This window comes from Ambystoma mexicanum, chromosome 2p, assembly GCF_040938575.1.
Source record: "Ambystoma mexicanum isolate Mex_15411 chromosome 2p, UKY_AmexF1_1, whole genome shotgun sequence".
Taxonomy (NCBI): Eukaryota; Metazoa; Chordata; class Amphibia; order Caudata; family Ambystomatidae; genus Ambystoma; species Ambystoma mexicanum.
Window position 1 is genome coordinate 1,052,929,330 of NC_090923.1, and position 18,222 is coordinate 1,052,947,551.

Below are 18,222 nucleotides of genomic sequence, written 5' to 3' on the forward strand. Positions count from 1 at the left end.
TATGACATTTTTATACTGCTACAAATCACCACCATTGGGGTATCTGAGCACCTGGCCACTTCAGGAAGTAGGCGTATTGTGTCCCCACCAGGGATGGTTGGAGAGTGGGTGTACGTAAAGGGGACGAGAAAGGGGTTAACTTTTTTTTAGAGATCGGGGGAGGCATGATGTAGCCAGGACGAGGTATGTTTGTGAACATGTGGGTGCGCGTGGTTCTGGAGGGAGGGGCTTATGTTAGCACTTGGGGAAGGTGGTGTCTGTGTTATGCAAACATTTGGAACAATGATTGGCAGTATGCTTGTAAATAACAGTTGAATCCCGAACTTATTGGATGCATGATGGGCACGAAGTATGCTCAAGCTGCCCAGTAAAAAGAGGACGACGACTTCTGGATTGGGTATCCTTGTACCAGATTAGATTCCGGAGAAATGGGCCCGGCCTGCCAGGCTTTGGCATGTTGGAGCTCTCCCGAGGGTGGGCAGTATGACCGATGAATAAAGAAGCATCAAGGCAGGGTGGGGTGGGGGGGAGTATTGTGTATGAGCGCCCACTGGTATGACAGTCAGTCGCATGGTAGTAGAAATACCCACCCTCACCCCGAAATGTGCAACAGCTGTGTGCCCTCTGTGACCAGAACAATAACGTGGCATAGCCCTTTCTCTGTACCATGCAAAACCAGCTGAGAAAGTTAAATGGGAGTTGTGCAATACAAAGACACTTGCACCTCCCTGAAAAATGACCAAAACTGCTTATGAATGCACAGGATCAGCCATTTTGTCAAAACCTAGGCAACTGTGTAAACTGGGGCTAGAGTTGTGGAATGCTGCCGGTAAGGGCTCCTTTAGGGTACCCTGCCTAGTGTAAATGTATAAATATTTTCTGTTTTACTGCGCCTGACTCCACCGAAATTGTCTACAGTGCCAAGGCTATGTGCCCTATAGTATGGCACCCAGATGCACAAGGTGGTACAAATACCCCACACTGCCCCATAATAGTGCCATTGCTGTGTGTACGCCCTCTGTGGCCAGAACGATGCAACATTGCCGTCCCTCTGTCCCTTGCTAAACCAGCTAAGAACGTTTAAATTGGAAGTGTTAAATATAAATAGAGGTAAATGTTGTTGGTAATCAAAGTCAGGGGAGGGTGATGGATAGGGTTAGTATAGTAAATGTTAGGCCTGGTCCTTGATGGAAAGTAGATGGTGTTTGTGTTCAGCAAAGCACTTAAAGTCACAATAAGGCGGGCCACCTCTGTACCGAGGAGCAGGGAGAAAATCTTTCTGGCTGCAAGCCAGTAGAGTAAGCACCACTGGGCCCCAAGAGCGGCACTGAAGGTCCCTTAAGCCCCAAACGGCATGTTCCACAGTACAGAAAGTGGCAGACCTGTAGGTCACTTCCAAGTTAGGGTGACCTTCATCTCTGAGGCTGCTGCTGGAGCAGTCTTTGTGACATGCCTGCAAACATGATTGCCGACTTGTTACAGAGACTCGCCCACTCTAAGGGGTCGCTGGCCTCCTCTGGGAATAATCTCCAAATAAACCACACATTTCCAATCACATTCCCAAAGCTGCAGTTGCCTAGTTAGGCTAACTGGAGGCATTACAGAGCCCCAGGACAGGACAGCCTTACAGTCCAGAATGGAGAAAATGGGCCCGGAAACGCACCTGAATTTGCTCCAAAAGTTGAATCCTGCAGCACAACCCCAAATGACTCAATAAGGAGACCAGGCCGCAAAGGCGTAGACTAGGTTTATTTCTACAGCTGTGCAGAAATGGACAGGGAAACTGGCAGTGTCCCCACCTCCCATAATTGTACCACCCCCAAGCACACGGTTTTTACAAAAGACCCTCTTGCAGTAAGGTCAGTATGATGCATTTAGTTGTTTAGCCTTCTAAAGTTACATCAATCGACCGGCCTTTGTGGGCGTGACTTTACAGCACAAAAGACCTGTAAAATTCTATATGGCCTACCCACATGACCTAAATCGATGCAGGCAGTGGACCTTTCCATGACATGACATCTAACAATACCTGACCATATACCTAGTGCCCACGTGATTGTTGTTCTGGTTCACGAGCAGCTAAACATGGCATTGTGTGATATTATGGAGCATAGCAGAGGTGTGCAGTCAAGGCAGTCTGGGCAGGTCGGCGCAGGCTAGTAGTAAGATGCAGCGGGACTCCACAACTAACCTGGAGGTGTGTACGGCCGAGAAGCTGCTGGATCACTTTTAATAGACAGCAGCGCGAGCGTGAGCGGGGATACAATGTCGCATGAAGAGGGTCCAATAGATGAGGCCCTCTACGGACAATGTGGAAAGCCTGGTATGTTACCGCGGGGCAGTGGGGCATACCTGAAAATCAGCGGTGCCCTGAAAGTCAGCGGGAGAGAGTGCCGCACCCCTTGAACGTTGAGGTGTCGGTAATGGCGAGTACCGCTTTGTACATTGACACAGAGCAGGCCCGCCTGCGGACGGTTAACTCCATTGCCAGCCGCAGCCTAAATCAAGCTCCAACCTCCCAGCTTGAGACTTCTGTATTGAAAAACGGTGATTCAAACTGGAGTTCCAACTGTCAGTGAAACACTAGGATGGGTCGTTTACCCGGCGTGAAGAGCCCCGCACCTAAAGCTTTGCACATCTCTGATGATGAAAACATTTCAATACAGGGCGAGGAATGTGCGTCAGAAAGTACAGTGGAGGAGGCTGCTATGATCAACATACAACATGATGACCATCAGGTATTTACTAACGCGACTAGAGGCCCTATGAGCAACACTGGTTAACTAAAAACATTGAGTAAGGAAATTAACCCCCATGAATTACAGTGGGCAAGAACATCACTCAAATTGATTGCACATCCGTTGAACTTCTCTGAGAACGTATTTAGACCAAATTACCAGCTGAAAAGGCCCGATATTAATAAACCCGACATCGCTAAGCAGCCTGCCAAAGTTAATCGGCATAACAGAGGGGCCAAATACCATCCGGCAAGAATGCATGAAAAAAAAAGCATATGGAAGCCAAGACCTCTAACTGTGTATGACGATTTGAATGGATAACGGTTCTATTATCGGGAAAAACAGCTAGGAAGCGGGTCCAACCCTGCTGATCCTTTACAAACGGACCTTCAAGGAATAGAATTTAACCAGACGCAGAGTGAAGTCTCGGACCAACTTTTGTTTGAAACGTCCCTAGAAGTGGAGACTGCCGAGGACTTACATTCACTAAACCTGCAGGATATCATAAAATGGAAGGATAGCAGGATGAGCACTCTCGGCTCAGCCGACCCCTCTATCAATACCTGACTTTAATTAGCCAAAGTGGGTGGTCACTGGAGTCCAGCCTCTAATCGAAATTGGATATCCAGACCAAAGGTAAGCTCGACCGATCAAACAGGACCATCGAAGAGAGGAAGATTGGAGACCATTGAAGTGTCCGAAAAATCTCCAAGGATATGCGTGGAGGCCAATGCACAAATAACCCAAACTACACAAACAGAACAAGCTAATAGGGAAACAACCAAATGGGACCCTCGCAAGTATTGTCAAGAGAGTCTGACTTCCTGATTATCTCAACTTTAACAGCGATGCTAGCCCCCTTTATGAAATTATATGAGCAAATGGGAGATCAGCTCAAAAGATCAAACAACGATGCTAGCGATGTCTCCACATATATCTAGCTTTGAGTGAGATAAGACATAGCTCATGTTGAATAATGGCATTAGGAATTGCCATAGATAGGCCCATTACTTCTTTCCATATTTTCCCCTGGACCACATTCAAATATGAGCTCATCTCATGGGTTCCAATATAGATTTATGAGGGACACGGTCCTCTTCGGTTTCTCTCTTTCCATGGGCATTTACCCACCAACAGTTGAATGTATGGGCTAGGGTGGAATTCCTCCAAGAGTTTGAATTGCAGTTGGTTGTTAATGGCTATCAAAAGGCCAGACATAGGCCGGCCTCAATCTCCTTTAATAGACGGATTTAGGAAGATAGTTTACCCTTCTAAGATTGGGGGATCTCTCAACCACGTCTCTTGTAAGAAAATTATATTGTGATGTCCTACGGTAAAATCTTCATTGATGAACAGGTGAGCAAACCCCCTCGTGTTCCAACTTGCTAATTTGGACTATTTGCTCTCTGGACATTCTTGACATTATGGTCTACCCATCTTTTCAGCCAGGAGCCCTGCCAACCATTTGCAGTCCCCCCCCCCCCTCCTTCATTGTCTTTAGGTTTGTCTTTACTCTTGTTGTGACTTGGTCTGTTGGAATCCCGAGCTGATTTGAGCCCACTTCGTTTAATTGTTATTGCCTCCTGCTTTGTTATCCACTCCCTCAAACCTTACGACTCTTGATGAATCTGTCTTTGATCTTAATGCGAGATGCAGGTTAGGGATTACCTCTTTATACTCCAAATCAAAGGTTAAGCGCACCCTAACCGAGGTATTCCTATGTAACAGAGCCAAGAGTTGGACAATCTTACGTGGAAAATTCATAGCTAGCATTTTAGTCCACAATCTTGCTCTGATGGCCCCGTCGAAAGCATTAGAAAGGTCCAAGGATGCCATAAAAACTTCACCGATGTTGGATTGATGGACTGAATCTCACAAATGGGCCAGAATATTCCCATTCAGGTCTGTTCCTAAGCCTTCTCTAAAGCCAACCTGAAATTTGCTAAAGCAAGCATTCCTTCTAATCACTTTATTATGGTCTCTTAAAAGTAGAATTCCAAAGACCTTACTAGCTGCGTCTAAAAGCTCTATTGGTCTATAATTCTGGGGGTTGATAACGTCCCCTTTTTTGAATATAGGGACAATAATGCTTTGGGCCCAGGATTTAGGGATAATATGATATTTAAAAATATCATCAAATATGGATTTGAGCAGCTCTGCCCACATTTCAGGGGCCGCCTTTATGACAAAAGGAGGAATACCATCAGGGCCCGGCGCTCTAGATGGTTTGAGTTTATTAATAGCCCACATAATATCCTTAATATCCCACAGACAATCACCCACCACTGGTGGACCCAAGTCCAAATCCTGTTCCCTAGAGAAGGCAGAAGGCAAGGCAAACTTTTTCTTATAGAAGGAGCACCACACCTCAACTTGGATGGGGCAATCAAGTCTGTCTTTTACAAGTGTAGTATTGATAGTTGCCCAACATTTTACATCTCTGCCCTTGCAGAGGTTATGCATCATCAATTGGTGCGCTTCAAGATATTGATCCATTCTTAAGGACTTAATCAAATTTTTATGTTTTAGGATAATTTTCTTCTTTCTAAGCTGTAGTTCAGAAAAGGAAATGGGCTATTTCTTCAAGGCTTTAATTTCCCTATATTTAATATGCTTAGAACTTTGGATTCTGGAGTCACCCGCCCTCCCCCTTGGTTTCAGCATCTCCCAATCACTAGTCCTACTAATTTTATAAAGACATGACAATATCATGTTATAGTAGGATCCCCCCAAATCATTGTCCTCTCCCCTACTAATTTGATTCAACACTGGGGACAGGTTCTCCAAAACCAAAGTATTAAATTTCATAATCATTTTCTTATTCCATGCAATGGCGGTTGGTATGTCACAAAAACATTCCAGGCCTCATAGTACCGGCTCTGCCGAGGTTCCTTTTGTTAAGGCTAAGATTAAGAGCCCTGATCCATCGACGGGGACCCCTGCCTCACTTCCTCACGTGTCGCAGTTATCCTCAGATGAGGACAAAATGGCCTGTTCCCGCCACGACCATGGCGGCCATTTTAGGTGCTACCCCTACAACTACGCCATCGGCCTCTGGTGTAGGGCTTGGTCCCTTGGGTGAACCTAAAGTCCCTTGTGCGCATCCTTATCGGCCAGTTTGACTGGAACGCCCGGATGCCTCTTCCGCACAATGTTTTGTTGCCCGCAGGGGCGGGACCTTTGATTTATGTGGATACGCCGTTGGAGGGGCCGGTGTGGCACCCTTCCCCGTTACGTCCCTGGATTTGTCCACCTCATGAGAGGCCTCCTCAGGTTCCGAAACAGTCTCTGGAGGACGCCTTTTTCGGTAAATTTCAAGCGCTTATGCGCACAGACCCCATGAGGAAATATTTCAAAGGGCTTTTCAAGAAGATATGTCCACCTATGCCTCCACCCGTTCCTCCGGTGGTTCCGCCGGCGCCTCCCTTGCCCGTGGTGCTTCCCCCGGCTCTTCCGCCTTTGCCTCCATTGTCCCCAGTGGACAAGGCAGTGCCTGACACGGCTCAGCAGGATCCTGACCTGTCAGATGATCCTCAAGGCGATCAGGACAACGAGGACCTTCCCCGCTCTATCAGAGCTTTCCATGACCGGGTACTGGACATGATGAGTTTCTTAGATGTTCCGGTGCCCGAGGCACCCGCTTCGCAGGAGGGCGTGCTTTCTGGGGCGTTCACCCTGTCTCCCTTGGAGCGTACCAGTCTGTTCCTGCAGAATGATGTTCTGGCCGAGGTCCGAAGAGTCTGGGAAAAGCCACACTCAGGACTTTTTGTCAATAAAAAGATTGACGCGAGGTACAGGCTACATTCCTCGGAAGAGGTGGCCCTGTCGTCTTGTCTGCCTCCCTCCTCCACAGTGGTGGCTGCGACTACGTTGCAATCCAGACCTGCAGCATCCTCTTCCACGACGGCTACTCAGGTCTTGGGAAAGGAGGACAAGCTCCTTGACTCCCTAGGGAGGAAAATCTTTGCCAACTCGGCCTTGCAGCTCAGGCAGGCCAACGCTGAGTGATATTAGCGGGAGCTAACATGCGGATGTGGAAAGGTCTTTCGAAGTTTGAGGAGCACATCCCGGTCGAGAAGCTGGAAGACTTCAAAGGAGGCCTATCCGACGCCAGGGTCTTGACCCAGGATCTCCTGGAGGCTGCGGCTCATCACGTAGACACCTTGGCTCGGGGCCTTATGGTGGGGGTTGATACCTCACGGCAGGCGTGGTTGCATGCCGCTAAATTTTCTAAGGAAGTGCAAGACAAGGTGTTGGACCTTCCATTCGATGGTAAGGAGCTTTTTCACTCTACTACTGATGTAGAGCTCACCAAGACCAAGGATAGCACTCAGACGGCTAAATCATTCTGTTGTGGTCAAAGCGCCTTTCAAATCCCAGAGACCGTTGTGACAAAGTCGACCCTCCTCTGGTTTTAGGGGCTTCCTCGACTGCAAATCTCGCAGAGTGGATGCTCCTGCGGGGAATAACCTCTGTAGACAACAGCGCACACAGTTTTTCTCTCGCTCCTCAGCCTCCTCGTCAGGTTCAGGTGGCACCGCCACCGATAAGCCTACCAAATGAGGGTTTTCTGCGCTCGCACGAGACCCCGGTGGGAGGACGCATTGGGAGGTGTGGCAGACCATCACATAAGACAGATGGGTCTGGTCAGTCGCTCGAGCGGGCTTCTGCTTACCTTTACCACCTACCCCCACCCCTCAACCCTCCTTTTCAGCTGTCGGGCTCACCCTCCCTCAAGGCTGAAGTTCAGAAACTTCTGGACCTCAGAGCTGTGGAACCCGTTCCCCTTGGGGAGCGAGGGTGAAGGGCTTCTACTCCCGGCTGTTTACGGTTCCCAAACCCAACCATTCTGGCCTGCGCACCATCCTAGACCTTGCCCAGTTCAATCTTTTCCTACCCCAAGAGAAATTCAAGGTGATGACGCCCAGCCAGATACACTCCTCCCTTACAGATGGGCGATTGGCTCAGCGTTGTGGATCTTCAGGATGCGTACATGCATATCCTGATTTGGAATCCACACGGGAGGTATCTACGCTTCTCTTTGGGAGAGGAGCACTTCAGTTTCAGGTGCTTCCTTTTGGCCTCAGCTCAGCGCCGCGTGTCTTCACGAAGATGATGTTGGTGACCTTCGTCTCCAGGGTATCCATGTGTATCCTTATTTGGACGACTGGCTCTTACGCAGCCCTTGTCCGCTGGCAGCATCGGGCAACCTCCAGTCTCTCCTTCAGCTCCTGTTACATCTTGGGCTGTCAGTGAACTGGCAGAAATCCTCCATGACGGTCTCACAGGACCTGATCTTCCTGGGTTTTCATTGGAACGTGATCGACTGCAGAGTGTATCTGACCGCGGACAGAATGGCGGATCTGTTGGCCACATGTCAGATGTTTGCGCAGTCGGAGAGCATGTCGGCCTGGTGGTTCCAGAGGCTTCTGGGCTTCATGGCCTCGTTTGTACTGGCTCTTCCTCTTGCTCGTCTCAAAATGAGACGGACCCAGATGGCTCTTCGGAGTTCATGGCGTCAGGCAGTGGACCTGGATTCCAAGCTGATAATGATTCCGGATTCCATGAGAGTGGACCTGGATTGGTGGTCATCTCTCAGCAACCTGTCTGGGGGTGCGGGGTTTCAGGACCCGGTCCCCGCGGTGAAGATCACGACTGACTCCTTCCTCCTGGGGTGGGGTGCGATGTTGGATCTTCTTCAGGTCTCGGACCTCTGGTCGCCCCAGGACAGGCTCCTGCACATAAATCATTTGGAGCTTCTGGCGATCTTCCTAGTGCTCAGGGCGTTCAGACCGCTCATTGTCAACAAGGTGGTTTGCATAAGAACGGACAATGTGGTGTCAATGTATTACATAAACAAGCAATGGGGAACAAAGTCCCCCCTCCTCCCCCCGTGGTCATGCCTATCCAGATTTGGGAGTGGGCCGTGCTTCATGGTGTCTGGCGGCTTGCAGTGCACATCCCGGGCCATCTGAATGTCACAGCGGATGCCCTCAGCCGGCAGACAGTGGTCAGCTACGAGTGGGAATTGAAGGCAGAGGTCCTCTCATGGATTTTCTTGAGTTGGGGCACACCGGAGGTGGACCTCTTGGCTACGGCGGTGAACAAGAAGCTTCCTCAGTATACCTCCAGCGGGGGGCTGGGAGCCTCCTCTCTGGGGGATGCTCTCGAGATTCCATGGCACAACATGAGAGCTTATGCCTTCCCGCCTCTGCCTCTAGTTCACCTTGCAATTTGGAAGTTGAAGAACTCGGTGAACTGTTCCCTTCTACTCATAGCTCCCTGGTGGCCGGCCAGGTTTTGGTTCTCAGAACTTCAACACCTGTCGGTGTATCCACTGATCAGATTACCAGTAACTCCCGATCTTCTTCACCAAGGGGAACAGCAGATGTGGCACCCCTCCCCACAATCGCTCAGCTTGGCGGCATGGTGCCTGAGTTCAAGTCTTTAGAGCATCTGAATTTGTCTACGGATAACATGTGCATTATCCAGGCAGCCAGGAAACCCTCTACCAGATCTCAGTACAAGAGTAAATGGCTCAGGTTTTGTCATTGGTGTTTGGAAAAGAAGTTGGATCGAAGGGTGGCCACGATTGACACGGTGCTGTCCTTCGTGTCCTCCCTACCAGAGTCAGGGGTTCATGTTCTGTCATGCAGGACTTACCTTTCAGCAGTTTCCGCTTATCTTTCTACATACCAGTGCTCTTACTCTGAGTAACCCAGTGGTTGAGGCATTTTGCAGGTTTGACACGCCTCTATCCTCCGGTTCGTAGTCTGCATCCGCCGTGGGACCTAAATGTAGTCCTGACGGCGCTGTGCCATAAACCCTTTGAACCAATGGCTACGGTGGACCTCAAGTACTTGTCTTGGAAAGTGTCCTTTTTGGTCGCCGTTACGTCAGCAAGGAGAGTGTGTGAGCTCCAGTCATTGTCGGTGGAGCATCCTTTCTTGATCTTTCACAAGGACAAGGTAGTCCTTCGGACAAACCCGGCCTTTCTACCGAAGGTGGTGACCGAATTCCATCTGAATCAGTCAATCTCCCTACCGGTCTTTTTTCCGAACCCTGCCTCTGAGGCTGAGAGGGTTCTACACTGTCTTGATGTCCGAAGAGCTCTTAAGTTCTACCTGGACAGGACTTCCGAGCTTAGGATTTCTTAACTTTTTGTGACCTTCGGTAACCCTCAGGGCAAGCAGGCGTCTAAGGCAACTATTTCTAGGTGGATCGCCGCCTGCATCAGTCTTTCACCGTCCAAGGGCTGAAACTTCCTAAGGGTATTCATGCACACCTGGTGCGGGGTAAGGCAGCCGCGGTTGCTTTTCAGAAATATGTCCCCTGGGAGTCCATTGCTAGGGCAGCTACTTGGGCCTCCCCATCTGCTTTCTGTAAGCATTATTGTCTCGACATGAGCTCAAGAGCTGACGCTCAGTTTGGTCAGGCTGTACTGAAGAACCTGTTTCAGTAAGGGGTATTTCCATCCACCCATAGTTCATGTAAGGAGTGCTTGGGAATCTCCCATAAGTATGGAAGAAAAGGGACGGGACGTAGGAGTATTACCAGGTTACTCACCGTAGTGACCACCTTACTCCTAGTCCATAGTCCCCTTTCCTCCATATGCCTGCCCGCCGTACCCTCTAATAAGGTTCCTCTGTTATTGCTAATGGGTCTTTGACCTGCCGATAGAAAAGGACTGATGGGCGATGTGTGGGGCGGAGCCAAGGTGGGCGGGGTTATGGCCGCGTGCTGGGCCCCGCGCAAGAAAGAGAGGAAGGACACATTTTGGAAAAAATGTGGATGCTTTTTACAAAGTGCTCCGGTCCCGTCCCACAGGACGGAGAAATGTCCCAGAAGTATGGAGGAAAGGGGACTATGGACTAGGAGTAAGGTGGTCACTACGGTGAGTAACCTGATAAATTTCAAGAGACCTATTGATCCTGAGCGGAAATACCTCTGGTGACATGCCATTGCAAGTAACTTGGAGACGGAAGAATGGTGGACAAATCATACATTACATTTGAGTGTCCCGCAATATGATTGTTAATTCAATCATTATGGGTTGAAGAAAAGCCAGTGAGCGATCACAATCTCCCATCTATGACTTGGATTGCTTCGTACAGAACGAGGACTTGAGTACTCCGGCAATCCAGAAGTGACTCCAGGAAGGAATAGATTAAGGATCCGAACAAAGAAAATAACATTCCTTACAGAAAACCCTGAACTGGCAGAGATGCTCAAAAAAACTACCATCCTATTGATTACTCACGCTTACTGAAAGCTTTTTAACATAGGTAAGGGACTAGGAATAAACCCATTATTTACAGGCGTCATGTATTCGATCAAGTTACTTTTTCGGGAAATAAAAGGAATAAACCGTTCTATAGGAGTCCTGAAGAAACCAGCAACAATGGGGGCAAAAAAGGAGATCCATAAACTGAAACATTACCAAAACTGGCATAAGATACATAAACGTTTGATACAGCAGGATGCGGAGGCCATGCTTCAGAACATAAGGTCCAAGAACACAGCAGAAATCTGGACCATGATAAACTGTCTAGATGCGCCGCAGGATGCTCTATTTGCAAACCCGATTCCAGCTGCAACATGGGTCAAATATTTTTCAAAATTTTACGATCCTAACTATCGAAACACCAAAGGAAAAGGAAAACGTGGGATCAATTGGACATCAATCTCCTGGCTGTCCAAGTGATTATTACTAAAGAGCTCCGGGCCCAAATGGGATGACCAACGCTCTACTGAAAGGGAATTCCATACAATGGTCTATCTTTTTGATGACTGTTTGATTACATTATGAAATCTAGGTTAATACCACTGGCGTGGAAAAAAATCTGTGATAATCCCGATTTACAAAAAAGGCCTTAGATCCGAGCCAAGCAATTACCGCCCAATCACGTTTTTGGATGTGGCAGGGAAGGTGTTCGCTTCACTAGCCTTGAAGAACTTGGCGACATGCTGTACGGAATTGGGTCATCGGGATGAATGGCAAGAAGAGTTTGTCAAGGGTGTGGGTATGTCATTGAACATCTTTATTATTAACACTCTGAAGGCCCAAGTGGAAAGAAACAAAGGAAAGAAGCTCTTTATGGCCTTCATGGACCTCACCCAGGCCTTTGACACTGTTGGCCGCCTGAAACTATGGGGAAAATTACGATGGGGATGTCCCAATAATGTACTGGAAGTTATGCAAGATGTACTCGGACGTCAATTAGCATCAGACTGGATAAATCAGGTCTCCTTACAAAGGCAACCAGGACCAACAAGGGCTTAAACATTGCTTTTTGCAATATTGGATGCTTCCCAGCCAAGATTGGTCAATACAAGATCAGTCGACTTCTATATGCAGATGATGTAGTCCTGCTGGATCAAACGCCTGTGGGGTTACAGAGACAACTTGATGCATTGCACAAATATATAGAAGCTAATGACCCAAAGAGAAATCCATCAAAATCAACAATACTGGCCTGCGAAGGGGGGGATGAAGAAAAGCGCAAAAAAAAACACTTGGTATCTAATGGGAAGAAGAATCCAAGAAGTGAAATCATTGATATATCTGGGATCATGTCTGAACATAAACAAAAGGGACGCCCCAAGACTCTAACTTTAAAGAACTAAAGCAAAAAATCTGGCGAGCCAAGGGAGGATATTGTGGATTCTCAATGGTGCAGTTGATTTCATTTTATCGCGTGAAGGTTTTACCTATCTTAACGTATGGAGCAGAAAGCTAGTTTTCATTCCAGGTGGAGAATTGATCAAAGATCGAGGGGCTCTTTTGGAAAAGAGTGCTCCGGTTACCAAAGAACACTCCAATTCAAGCCATAAATATGGAATTGGGTTTAACAGCCATGAAAACAATAGTGCCCTGAAATCCCTCTGCTTATATAGGAAATGTCCCGACAATACCAAAACAGGTGGTTTGCAGCCCTAAGAGTAGCTATGTCAAATAACGACAACACTGTCCGAATGGCGCGGAATTGGATGAATCTGCTCCAACCTTGTGCAACAATCCAGACCGGGTGAAAAAGAAGTTATATATCCAAGATTGGATTATTACTCAAGAAGAATGTCAGACCTTGAAATTCTATGGAAAACCATTTCAAGAAGCAAGAAAGCTGAACTCCTTACCCAAATACCTTGAGCTGTTGCCGAATTGGTACTTGTCACGCAGCCTGTCACGAATGCTGATTCCCTTCACTCTAGGGCCTCTCTGTTTCCCTTCATTCCCTTGTCCCTTCTGCACACTTAGCCTCACTTACCCGATTATGGCGGCAGCAGTGTGGTACCCATTGGCAGTGCCCAGGGAAGCAGACGGTCATCAGTGGTCTGAATCGCCTGCATCCATTCCTCCATTGGCAGCTGCCTTGGCGTCTTACCACGGGTCGTCTCGGGCGCCGGCGCGGTTTGATTCTGCATCACGTGACCCAGAAAGTCTGACCAGTTGTTAATACTACAGAGCACGTGACGCGGAAGTCTAAAGTACGTGCTGCAGGCAGGCATCACGTGACTCCAAAAACTCGGTCACCTGACTACTTGGCAACAGGCTAAAACCGGTAATTACGTGCTTGTCCAGTGCTTCACAGCTGTTCAACCCGGCACTGTTTAGCGTACTATTGACTTTCGATTCACGGCTTTTTGATTACGGACTGCTTCACGGATTCCCCTCGCCTCCTCCCTGGATTGTTTGTCTGCATTCTGTTGCTTCTGGTTTACCGACCCAGGACTGCTATACTTGGGTTTTCTCCTGATACTCCTTTGGATCTGTTGTTAATACGAACTCTCTGGAACTTGACCTCGGAACTTATACAGATTGTGTTTGGATTGTCCCGTACCATTGCTCCGCTCGAGTCTGCACCTGCAGCTCTCACAGGTATTCCAGTGTGTGACCTCCTTCCAACTGCCTATTCTCTCCACCCGACTGCTGCCGCTGATCACACACTGAGGGTGCTCTGAACGCTCCTCACTCTGCCTACCCTTAGACCAGTTTTGGTTGATGTTCCACCCTCCTCCCACATAGGTAAGCCCATTAGTGGTTCACAGTCTACCTTCTGGTTACTGCTTGTTTTTACATTGTGGTAATTACCTGCTTGCCTTGCAGCGGTTGGGGGTTTCCGGCGTTCCTGGTTCCTGACACTCCAGCACCTAATACCTGTGGCCTCCAGGATCGCACAGGGAGTTATTTTAGTATCTCCCTGTGCGGTACTTGGGGACAGAGGCTTTCATAATCTTCACGACCATCAAGATACAACAGTACTTTAGGGACCAATTTATGAGATTCCGACTAAATTTATTCCCGACTAGGGAGATCCTGTGGGACAACTTGTAGACTGTGCCAGGATGAAGATTCAATTGAATCAATAAAGCACTTGGTATTATTCTGCCCGGCAATGAAGGATACTAGATTGAGCCTAATTACAGAAGTAACCAAGAAATATGGCTCGCGATCCATTGAAGATTGGTGGAGGGAATTGTTATCGGGAAACCGAATCCCACCGACTTTGGCTCTGGTGAAACTACTTGGAAAAATATTTTTAATAATAAAAGCCATGAATGAGGAATTGAAGAAATAAACTATCAATATCTCATGAAAGGGGACTGAAAAGACAGGACATTTTAATGTTTGTTTTGATAATTGGCAAAAGGTTAATTGTAGCGTATAACCATATAAAGCCGAATACATTTAAAAATATCGTTTGTACCTGCTCCTCGGACAGGCTTACATCATGCTCCTGCCTTATGAGCTCTTATATGCATACCAACCCATTGCCTCTCGTTGTGCCTCCTACCTAAACATTCATGTGGCTACTGTGTCACTACCACCGTAATGGCTGCAGTTTTGCTCTGTCCGTGGCTCATGTATGTCCACGGACCAAAATAAAATGATGCAAGCTACGACAATAAACATTAGCTAAAAGCTGCTGATTTGTATTGGGCAACAGCCAGTAAGCAGAAGCTGCCTTCGTGGAGCTAGCATGTGTCCATACATATGACACTGTTTGATTTAAATGTCTTCTAGTGGTTTCCTTGTGCACACATTTTCAAATTCCCCAAAACACCCAGAGGCTGTTGATAAGTTACCATTTGATCTGGCCAGTCAAAAGTAGCCTAGTTACATCAAGCTAACTAAGTTCTTCTAAGCCCCAAGAAGGAGCTAAATAACCCCCACCTATTTTGATCCCTGCAGGTGAAGACACCTTGGTATTAACAGGTGCCCGATTCAGCCACTCTGATTTCATACAGTTCAGTAAGCTAATACAACTATCCCTTCAGGGGTTAATTACTAGCCAGCAATACTTTAAAATTCTTCAGAACTTCTAATGTAATTTGCGTTCGACGCATTAATTTGACGGCTGATACTCTGAGCTTCTCGACGGTTGATTCCGGCTTCCGAACCAGAGGTCTGCTCCAATGGGCTTCGGCCTACATCTGGCTTTGATCTACCAGTAGGGAGAGTGGGGGGGGGACTGATCCTTCGTATTCAGAGAATGCATACCCCATTTCCTACCCCTACTACCTTTGTCTTGCTTGCCTCTCTGTCCTCCTTCCATTATGGAGCACACTCCCTTTAAACTCCCTTTAAGTTTTGCCCTAAGTGCAACAGGAAATTCCTGTGGGTAAACAGAGTTTGTAACGCCTGCCTTCCACGTGACCATCTCGAATCCTGTTGTGCTGCGTGCAAGCTCTTTAGGCCCAAGACCCTAAAGGAGCGCTGAACCAAAAGGTGTGCGGTATACGCCGCGTCGGCAGAGTCTGAGACCGCCGCCGAGATTTTCCAATCGGACCAAGAAGGCCAAGGCAGCCGAGACTCCGATTCAGAGCTTGAAGACACCACAGCAGAACTGTCTAGTTCCTACATGCCTGTCCCCAGCCTCCAAAGGCAGTTGCAGTGCGCTGCTATGAGGAAGGCCTCTGCTGACGCTGGCGTACCCACACACACCTCTTCCCATATGATATGGCATTTGTAACTCTCCTATACACAAGTGTTTCAAGGCTTGACAAGGCGGGGGGGGGGGACAAGGGGAGACAGACAACGATCCTACTAGGCCAGGTGTCATTCAGATCGTGCAAGGGCAGAGGGGAAGGGAAAAGTGCATGGGGGGAAAGGGAGAGGGGAAAGTGCAGTACAGGGTTATTAGCATACAGCATACAGGATAAATAACAAGGGCTAGCTGGTGGCAAGTGCGAGGTAAGTGCAGACAGGTGCTGGGAAGGGGGGCTGTAGGGATACAGACACAGTCCCGTAGTGCAGGGGAGGCAGTGCAGGGGAGAGTGGCTGGGCCAAGGACCGAGACCGGTGAGTGGCCCAGTTGCAGATTCAGTGCAGTTTCAGTAGTATTAGCAGGGGATAGCAGAAGAGAAAGCGGAGGCAAAGAGGAAGGTTTTGAGGTGCTTCCGGAACCGGAGATGGTTCACCTCAAATTTCAGAGAGGCAGGAGGGCTGTTCCAGAGGGGGAGGCCCCTGCAGCGGAGAGAGATCTGCCCCCAATTCGTTGTTTGGAGAAGTGGCTGACCCTGAGGGAGTTGGAGGCGGATGAGCGACGAGCTCGAGAAGGAAGATATTTAGGAAGAGAGAGTTGAAGGTATTTTGGCCCAAGGCCCCAGACGGCCTTGTGGACAATGCAGAGGGTTTTGAACTTGATCCTCGCAGTCACTGGGGGCCAGTGTAGTGATTTCAGTCCTGGAGAGATACGGTCCCTGGGCTTGAGGCCAAGGACAAGTCTCGCAGTCCTGTTCTGGATGAGTTGCAAAGGACGGAGAGTAGAGGCGGGCAGATTTAGATAGAGGCTGTTACAGTAGTCCAGCTTCGAGAGAACCAGGGCTCTAGAGACAGAGAGCTTCTGGGGGAAGGAGAGGAAAGGAAGGATAGCTCTGAGGAGGTGTAGCTGGTAGTGTGACTTCTTAGAGACGTCGGATATGTGAGGAGAGATAGAGAGTGTGGAGTCGAAGATGACCCCGAGGTTTTTTGCCTTGCAGGTAGGAGCAGGACGAGGGCCCAGAGAGGCCCTCCACAAGCGTCCCTAAACTACTTTGTCGACAGAGAACCACGCACTGTCTGACACCTCTCGGCACGCCAACCGTGCCTGCTGTGGTTCTGCCTGCGAGTTTACCACATTAAGATCATGCAGATACTCCGGCGAAGGGTGCGCATAAACGCTCTTCAATGGCTGAGGCAGAGACACCTAGACAGCCGTCGAAAAAGCACAAACTACACTTGCACTCGGACAACACCATAAGGAGCCTTCGTCTCACAGTAAACCGACTCGACTGACCCCTGGTGGGTATTAAGAAGAATCCTCACCTCTGTTTTATGCCCTTCTGCAGAAGCACCCTAGGAAGACCTTCCCATCCCCCCCAAGGACACACCCAAGGCCAATCTTCCACCAGAAGCACCTCCTGTGACAAAGGACACCCTTGTGGCACCAAGCTCCATCGTGTCTGCTACCCCCGCAAGCAGTTTTCCTCACTGAGTCCCTGCGCCTTGCATGGATTAAGGTGGACACCTGTGGTGCAAAATCATATAAACTGTATGAAACAAAGAGAAGGTGGCAATGCAACGCTGGGTGAAACATATACGTTTCTCAACGATAAGGAATTTATTGATAACACAAGTTTGCATCCGTGTAAAGGAAGTAGTAGAAGTGATTTGCCCAAAATACATGTTGAAGAAATAGGAGTGCACAAATTGGAGAGGATCCTCAAGTATAAGGAATTATACCTTTTTTGAAGTTTGTTGTCCTGACAAAGGCTTCTTGGTATTAGTCGACGTTGATGTTAGGAACAGTCTTCCTAAGAGGCCAGAAACACATTGTGTTGCTTTATGGGCTGATGCAGTTCATGATACATCAACCCTGCTGCTTGATTGGAATGACTGCTTGTTATATATAGTGAGATCCTACCGCATTACAGAACTGAGAGGACGGATATTTTGGAGATGTATATGATGGGAATATTCTATTGGATATAACAACCAGCCTGTCGGACTCTCTTTAGATCTCATACGGCTGATAAACACTTAATTGTGGTTACTTTGTCACAATTTGACTAACCTCACACTACTGTTGGGGCTGTTGTTGTTAATTGACTGTGTAGTTGGATTTTTAGGTCCCACAACATTTCTTCATAACTGTTGTCTAAGTGTAGACATGATTTATGTTTTTAGATGCATGTATGTAATTCATTGTACAATGTATATTATTGCGTAACTCTGTGTGGATTGTTTTCACTTCGGAATACAGTATATTAAATTGTTTATGCTTCTCTGACTTTCTCGGTCTGTGTACTGATGACTGATACCCTTCAGTAGTTCCATAGCCCCAGTCCAAGGGTGGCCCTTTTACTTGTGGTGTTTGTTGGACCCCCTATACCCAGACACAATTTGAGGATACCATGGGTAAAATCTCTTACTTTGTGGATTTTATGAGCAGGCTGCCCACCCCCTGAAAGCCTCCTGTTCCTCCTCCAGTGCCAGTGGCAC

At 48.2% G+C, this 18,222-nt stretch overlaps 1 protein-coding gene across 1 annotated transcript in view; it reads left to right on the forward strand.

Annotated features, from left to right (window-relative positions):
* CAPN1 (calpain 1) overlaps positions 1-18,222 on the forward strand; it is a 597,334-nt gene that overhangs the window by 93,430 nt on the left and 485,682 nt on the right. The gene's annotated exons all lie outside the window — the stretch shown is intronic.